At 45.1% G+C, this 8280-nt stretch overlaps 1 long non-coding RNA gene across 2 annotated transcripts; it reads left to right on the top strand.

The window, feature by feature from the left end:
- The first annotated feature begins 2022 nt into the window (after window positions 1-2022).
- Window positions 2023-6082, top strand: LOC116368832 (uncharacterized). 2 transcript variants are annotated; one of them, XR_004208562.1, is made up of 3 exons: window positions 2151-2164; window positions 3214-3276; window positions 4150-6082. It is a non-coding gene; the product is annotated as an uncharacterized LOC116368832 (long non-coding RNA). The 2 variants fall into 2 exon arrangements; XR_004208561.1 differs by having other exon boundaries at window positions 2023-3276.
- The last annotated feature ends 2198 nt before the right edge of the window (window positions 6083-8280 follow it).

The raw sequence follows: 8280 nt of genomic DNA, 5'->3' as shown, positions 1-8280 counted from the left end.
ACGACCTCAACAAGATGGCTCATCACCAAAGAGGTATGGAACGATGTGGTGTGTGTGTATGTATGTACAGTTGTGAAGTCGGAAGTTTACATACACCTTAGCCAAATACATTTAACTCCATTTTCACAATTCCTGACATTTAATCTGAGTAAAAATTCCCTGCCTTAGGTCAGTTAGGATCACCACTTTATTTTTAGAATGTGTAATGTCAGAATAATAGTAGAGAGAATGATTTATTTCAGATTTTGAATTCTTCATCACATTCCCAGTGGGTCAGAAGTTTACATACACTCAATTAGTATTTGTAGCATTGCCTTTAAATTGCTTAACTTGGTCTAACGTTTCGGGTCGCCTTCCACAAGCTTCCCACAATACATTGGGTGAATTTTGTCCCATTCCTCCTGACAGAGCTGGTGTAACTGAGTCAGGTTTATAAGACCTCCTTGCTCACACACGCTTTTTCAGTTCTGCCCACAAATGTTCTATGGGATTAAGGTCAGGGCTTTGTGATGGCCACTCCAATACCTTGACTTTGTTGTCCTTAAGCCATTTTGCCACAACTTTGGAAGTATGCTTGGGGTCATTGTCCATTTGGAAGACCCAATTACACCAAGATTTAACTTCCTGACTGATGTCTTGAGATGTTGCTTCAATATATCCACCTAATTGTCCGTCCTCATGATGCCATCTATTTTGTGAAGTGCACCAGTCCCTCCTGCAGCAAAGCACCCCCACTACATAATGCTGCCACCCCCGTGTTTCATGGTTGGGATGGTGTTCTTCGGCTTGCAAGCCTCCCCCTTTTTCCTCCAACCATAATGATGGTCATTATGGCCAAACAGTTCTATTTTTTGTTTCATCAGACCAGAGGACATTTCTCCAAAAAGTATGATATTTGTCCCCATGTGCAGTTGCAAACCGTAGTCTGGCTTTTTATGGCGGATTTGGAGCAGTGGCCTCTTCCTTGCTGAGTGGCCTTTCAGATTATGTCGATATAGGACTCGTTTTACTGTGCATATAGATACTTTTGTACCTGTTTCCTCCAGCATCTTCACAAGGTCCTTTGCTGTTGTTCTGGGATTGATTTGCACTTTTCACACCAAACTACGTACATCTCTAGGAGACAGAACGCGTCTCCTTCCTGAGCGGTATGACGGCTGCCTGGTCCCATGGTGTTTATACTTGCGTACTATGTTTGTACAGATGAACGTGGTACCTTCAGGCGTTGGAAATGCTCCTAAGGATGAACCAAAGGAGGAGGTCTTACAATTTTTTTTCTTGAGGTCTTGGCTGATTCTTTTGATTTTCCCCTGATGTCAAGCAAAGATACATTAATCTGAAGGTCGGCTTGAAATACATCCACAGATACACCTCCTATTGAATCAAATGAGGCAATTAGCCTGTCAGAAGCTTCTAAAGCCATGACATCATTTTCTGAAAATGTCTGAGCTGTTTAAAGGCACTTAGTGTAGGTGAACTTCTGACCCACTGGAATTGTAATACAGTGTATTATAAGTGAAATAATCTGTCTGTAAACAAATTGCTTGGAAAAATTGCTGTGTGTCATGCACAAAGTAGATGTCCTAACTGGCCTTGCCAAAACTATAGTTTGTTAACAAGAAATTTGGTGGAGTGGTTGAAAACAAGTTTTAATGACTCCAACATAAGTGTATGTAAACTGCCGCCTTCAACTGTATGTATGTGTGTGTGTGTGTGCAAATAGTTTTCTCTTCTAAACTATTCCCCCATCGTTCCCTCTGTGTGTGTGCGTGGTTGTGTGTGTGAGCACAATATGTGTGTCGTGTGTGTGTGCATGTTTGTGCGTGCATGTGTCTCTGTGTGTGTCTCTGTGTGTGTGTGTTTCAGGAGATGACTGATATAATGAGCCTTATCTATGACATGATGGGGACATGTACGTACCCCTGTATGCAGAACGACGCCCCCAAGGAGCATGTCGACAACTTCTCCAGGTACACTAACCACAGATACTAGGATCAGATGAACAACTTCTTTCTAGGTAACACAACTAACCACAGATCTAGGATCAGATGAACAACTTCTTCTAGGTAACACAACTAACCACAGATCTAGGATCAGATGAACAACTTCTTCTAGGTAACACAACTAACCACAGATCTAGGATCAGATGAACAACTTCTTCCAGGTAACACAAGTAACCACAGATCTAGGATCAGATCAACAACTTCTTCTAGGTAACAATTAACAACAGATCTAGGATCAGATAAACAACTTCTTCCAGGTAACACCTAACCACAGATCTAAACCTTGATTCAATCCTACTGCGCTTGTAGACAATAGCACATTTTAAAGGCCATGTTACTGCGTTACTGGAGATTACATTACCTCCAGTGTTTTCTCATTGAATCCAGGCCCCAGGGTTAGTTAATTCTACCTCCAGTGTTTTCTAATTGAATCCAGGCCCCAGGGTTAGTTCATTCTACCTCCAGTGTTTTCTAATTGAATCCAGGCCCCAGGGTTAGATAATTCTACCTCCAGTGTTTTCTAATTGAATCCAGGCCCCAGGGTTAGTTAATTCTACCTCCAGTGTTTTCTAATTGAATCCAGGCCCCAGGGTTAGTTAATTCTACCTCCAGTGTTTTCTAATTGAATCCAGGCCCCAGGGTTAGATAATTCTACCTCCAGTGTTTTCTAATTGAATCCAGGCCCCAGGGTTAGCTAATTCTACCTCCAGTGTTTTCTAATTGAATCCAGGCCCCAGGGTTAGATAATTCTACCTCCAGTGTTTTCTAATTGAATCCAGGCCCCAGGGTTAGTTAATTCTACCTCCAGTGTTTTCTAATTGAATCCAGGCCCCAGGGTCAGTTAATTCTACCTCCAGTGTTTTCTAATTGAATCCAGGCCCCAGGGTTACATAATTCTACCTCCAGTGTTTTCTAATTGAATCCAGGCCCCAGGGTTAGTTAATTCTACATCCATTGTTTTTCACAAAGGGTTTTAAAAGGACGCTCTAGACATAACCTCCTTATTGTTGCATTCTGACTTTGTGAACAACCAAAATGTCAAATAGAGGTTGCTTATATTTGTCCTGTTTCAGATGCAGGTGTGTAACCTGTACAGTGTGTGGTGTGAAATGGAAATGTGTTTGTTGCATATCCCACGGAGACACCCGTCGGAGTCACGGCCAGGGATCAGAGTAGCATATTCAACTGTTTCTCTGTTTCACTCTGGCAGAAAATGGACAAGAACAAAGATGGCGTGGTCACCATTGAGGAGTTTCTGGAGTCTTGTCAAAAGGTTTGTGTGTCTGTGTGTCTGTGTGTGTGTGTCTGTCTGTGTGTTTGTGTCTGTCTGTGTGTGTCGGTGTGTGTGAGTGTGTCTGTGTCTGTCTGTGTGTGTCTGTGTGAGTACCTGTTTGTGTGTGTGTGCATGTGTTCAATTTCAGCATGATTTTATAGGATATGAGTATTTATGACGTGATTTAATCATATTTAAAACGTCACAATGTGAAGTTTATTTCCACAAATGTGTGTTTTTTCATCAGAAATGATTGCTTGAAGTACATCCACAGGTACACCTCCAATTGACTCAAATTATGTAAATTGGCCTATCAGAAGCTTCTAAAGCCATAACATCATTTTCTGGAATTTTCCAAGCTGTTTAAAGGCTCAGTCATTTAGTGTAGGTAAACTTCTGACCCACTGGAATTGTGATACAGTGAATTATAAGTGAAATAATCTGTCTGTAAACAATTGTTGGAAAAATTACTTGTGTCATCCACAAAGTAGATGTCCTAACCGACATGCCAAAACTATAGTTTGTTAATAAGAGATTTGTGGAGTGGTTGAAAAACGAGTTTCAATGACTCCAACATAAGTGTATTTACACTTCCGACTTCAACTGTATATCTTTTAGTCTCTCTGAAATCAAATAATCTAGTGATAGATTAAACAAATGACTGTCATTGAACAACCCCATGACATGATGAGATGTGGAAAATCACACCAATCTCTTTCATAAGTTATTGAAACAATAAAGCTAATTTACTAACATTGGATCTTCAACTTGTTATTTATTTAAGAACCTGTTACTGCTTCTGTACTGTTTAAACCTTCTCTCCAACTGCTTCTTACCCGTTGTGCTTTTTGTCCCTTCCTGCCTCCTGTCCAGGATGAGAACATCATGCAGTCCATGCATCTGTTTGACAACGTCATTTAGTGATACTTCCTGTGGGTGTGGCCGAAAGGACAGGGTGCCCATATTTAGCCTCACAGCCTCCACCCCTAGCTCCCCTCTATCCCCAAACACAGACTCATTAGGGATGTCGGGGGTAAACGGTACCCCTCCATGGATCTCCACTCTCCTCCTACCTGGGAAGATCAGACAACAGTTAGATGTGCAATAGGTACACCTCCATGGGTCTCCACTCTCTCATCCACCTCTAGCCCATCTCTGCCCCCCAAAAGAAACTCCCCTACCTGGGAAGGTCAGACAACAGTTAGGGGCTCAAAGCCACGCCATGTTGGAGACCATATCACTCATTTTATATGACATCACATTCTCACTATGCAATAATGTTATTGATTCTCTAATGACTAGTTTGACAAAATGGTGGACTGTTATTCTTGTAAGGCCAAAAGGCTTTAAATGAAACAATAATCTCACTGCTTGGTATGAACTTGTTAACTGTGAGATGTATTATTATCAATCATCAACATTGTTCCATTTCTCAATGTTCTGGAAGGGAATCCCCTGGCTGACGGAATTACCCACAACCCTCCAATCATCCATATTGTGTCCTATTTACCTCAACAGAAATATGGTCGGGTCTGTTTAGTTTTTTTTGTGCGTGACTTCTGGTTAAGCGCTTCCGGCCAATAGTTGGGAGCTAGCTAGCTAGCTAGCTAACTAACTCAGTATCGCTTCTCGCAACTTTCCAAACATGGATTCACATAAATGGTAATTTTATGTTCTGTAAGGGGTTGCCACGGCAACTGTCAGAAACGGAAACTGTTCATGGAGCAGGAGTGTTTTGACCACCAAACTTTTTTGAGGCGCCTTTTGATTTGCACCCACCTCCTAAGGACGAGGAGTCTCTTTGGCTTTGGCTCAAAGCATTGAAAAGATGCTGTGAAGAAGTCAATGGAACTCAATCAAAACAATCGAATTGCCATGGAAACGCGTGGGGGAAAGATGCCATGGGGGAAAGATCCCAAATCTCCTCATTGCCCCCCAGCAAAATGAACCTACATTTAGGCGTGTTATTATTTACAGTATAGAGTATGTGTACTATGTTGTGGTAAAAATCAGAGTTTAACTCTTGTATGGATGTCAACCACAGGAGGTTGGTGGCACATTAATTGGGGAGGACGGGCTCATAGTAATGGCTGAAGCGAAATCGTTGGAATGGTATCAAATGCATCAAACACATGCGATTGATGCCATTCCATCCGTTCCAGCCTTTATTCTGAGCCGTCCTCCCCTCAGCAGCCTCCACTGATATAGTGTATTAATACTCACTCTGTTCCATCCATTATTATGAGCCTTCCTCCCCTCAGCAGCCTCCTGTGATGTCAACCCCAATGTTCAGGTCATCGTCACCAACCACCAACATTAGTTAAAAACTACTTTGACTACACCACTGATTTCTGTATGCTAGCTATGCTACCAGCTTATATGAAGGTGAGTTAGCATTTATCAGTCACTCCTTCTAAACCTGAAAAGGTACAACTCCTAAATGAAATGAAATGAAATAAATAAATCCAAATCAGTCTTTAGTAACCACATTGTGGGCCTGTTTAGAATGCTTCAATCATGACGGATTGATGAATATACACTTTGTTATATCAGATATGTTGAATGTCTTCTTATGTCCCCCACGGTCTGCGTTCCATTGACCTCTTTACAGCATCTGCAGTGTCTGCATGATGTGTGTTATAAAAAGGACAATAAGTAATATTTATTGTGGTTGTGTGTGTACTGTATATGCTGGAGATTACTCCTTCTGAAAGTGTCTGTGTATATTTTTGTAAAGACATGATGTTGTTGATGTCTGTACAAACCCAAATATAAGTGAATAAACCACTGTTGCTATGCAAACAAATGTAAATGTTTTATTTGTAGTGTTGGAATCGGCTAAACTTCAAACATTGAGATATGAAATAACTGATAGAGAAGAAGCCTTGGACAGGAAGAGGGAAAGAGACTCTGGGTTGTGTGTCAGAAGTTAAGGGTTCTCTGTGGGAAGACAGGTGGCTGTGGAATGTGTTGGGTGGAAGGGAGAAGAGCAACGGTTGAGATAGGGGAGACAGATGGACGTCTGTGGACTAGGGGAAGGAGGGGTTGAGATAGGGGAGACAGATGGACGTCTGTGGACTAGGGGAAGGAGGGGTTGAGATAGGGGAGACAGATGGACGTCTGTGGACTAGGGGAAGGAGGGGTTGAGATAGGGGAGACAGAAGGATGTCTGTGGACTAGGGGAAGGAGGGGTTGACGTCTGTGGACTAGGGGAAGGAGGGGTTGAGATAGGGGAGACAGATGGACGTCTGTGGACTAGGGGAAGGATGGTTTGAGAGGGGAGACAGATGGACATCTGTGGACTAGGGGAAGGAGGGGTTGAGATAGGGGAGACAGATGGACGTCTGTGGACTAGGGGAAGGAGGGGTTGAGATAGGGGAGACAGATGGACGTCTGTGGACTAGGGGAAGGAGGGGTTGAGAGGGGAGACAGATGGACGTCTGTAGACTAGGGGAAGGAGGGGTTGAGATAGGGGAGACAGATGGACGTCTGTGGACTAGGGGAAGGAGGGGTTGAGATAGGGGAGACAGATGGACGTCTGTGGACTAGGGGAAGGAGGGGTTGAGAGGGGAGACAGATGGACGTCTGTAGACTAGGGGAAGGAGGGGTTGAGATAGGGGAGACAGATGGACGTCTGTGGACTAGGGGAAGGAGGGGTTGAGATAGGGGAGACAGATGGACGTCTGTGGACTAGAGGAAGGAGGGGTTGAGATAGGGGAAACAGATGGATGTTTGTGGACTAGGGGAAGGAGGGGTTGAGATCTGTGGGCTAGGGGAAGGAGGGGTTGAGATCTGTGGACTAGGGGAAGGAGGGGTTGAGATAGGGGAGACAGATGGACGTCTGTGGACTAGGGGAAGGAGGGGTGGAGATAGGGGAGACAGATGGACATCTGTGGACTAGGGGAAGGAGGGGTTGAGATCTGTGGACTAGGGGAAGGAGGGGTTGAGATAGGGGAGACAGATGGACGTCTGTGGACTAGGGGAAGGAGGGGTTGAGATCTGTGGACTAGGGGAAGGAGGGGTTGAGATAGGGGAGACAGATGGACGTCTGTGGACTAGGGGAAGGAGGGGTTGAGAGGGGAGACAGATGGACGTCTGTAGACTAGGGGAAGGAGGGGTTGAGATAGGGGAGACAGATGGACGTCTGTGGACTAGGGGAAGGAGGGGTTGAGATAGGGGAGACAGATGGACGTCTGTGGACTAGGGGAAGGAGGGGTTGAGATAGGGGAAACAGATGGAAGTCTGTGGACTAGGGGAAGGAGAGGTTGAGAGGGGAGACAGATGGACGTCTGTAGACTAGGGGAAGGAGGGGTTGAGATAGGGGAGACAGATGGACGTCTGTGGACTAGGGGAAGGAGGGGTTGAGATAGGGGAGACAGATGGATGTCTGTGGACTAGGGGAAGGAGGGGTTGAGATCTGTGGGCTAGGGGAAGGAGGGGTTGAGATCTGTGGACTAGGGGAAGGAGGGGTTGAGATAGGGGAGACAGATGGACGTCTGTGGACTAGGGGAAGGAGGGGTTGAGATAGGGGAGACAGATGGACATCTGTGGACTAGGGGAAGGAGGGGTTGAGATCTGTGGACTAGGGGAAGGAGGGGTTGAGATAGGGGAGACAGATGGACGTCTGTGGACTAGGGGAAGGAGGGGTTGAGATAGGGGAGACAGATGGACGTCTGTGGACTAGGGGAAGGAGGGGTTGAGAGGGGAGACAGATGGACGTCTGTAGACTAGGGGAAGGAGGGGTTGAGATAGGGGAGACAGATGGACGTCTATGGACTAGGGGAAGGAGGGGTTGAGATAGGGGAGACAGATGGACGTCTGTGGACTAGGGGAAGGAGGGGTTGAGATAGGGGAAACAGATGGAAGTCTGTGGACTAGGGGAAGGAGGGGTTGAGATCTGTGGGCTAGGGGAAGGAGGGGTTGAGATCTGTGGACTAGGGGAAGGAGGGGTTGAGATAGGGGAGACAGATGGACGTCTGTGGACTAGGGGAAGGAGGGGTTGAG

The sequence above is a fragment of the Oncorhynchus kisutch genome, unplaced genomic scaffold (genome assembly GCF_002021735.2).
Source record: "Oncorhynchus kisutch isolate 150728-3 unplaced genomic scaffold, Okis_V2 scaffold2000, whole genome shotgun sequence".
Taxonomy (NCBI): domain Eukaryota; kingdom Metazoa; phylum Chordata; class Actinopteri; order Salmoniformes; family Salmonidae; genus Oncorhynchus; species Oncorhynchus kisutch.
Note: the sequence above shows the minus strand (reverse complement) of the source record. Positions and strands in the feature narration are given on the sequence as shown.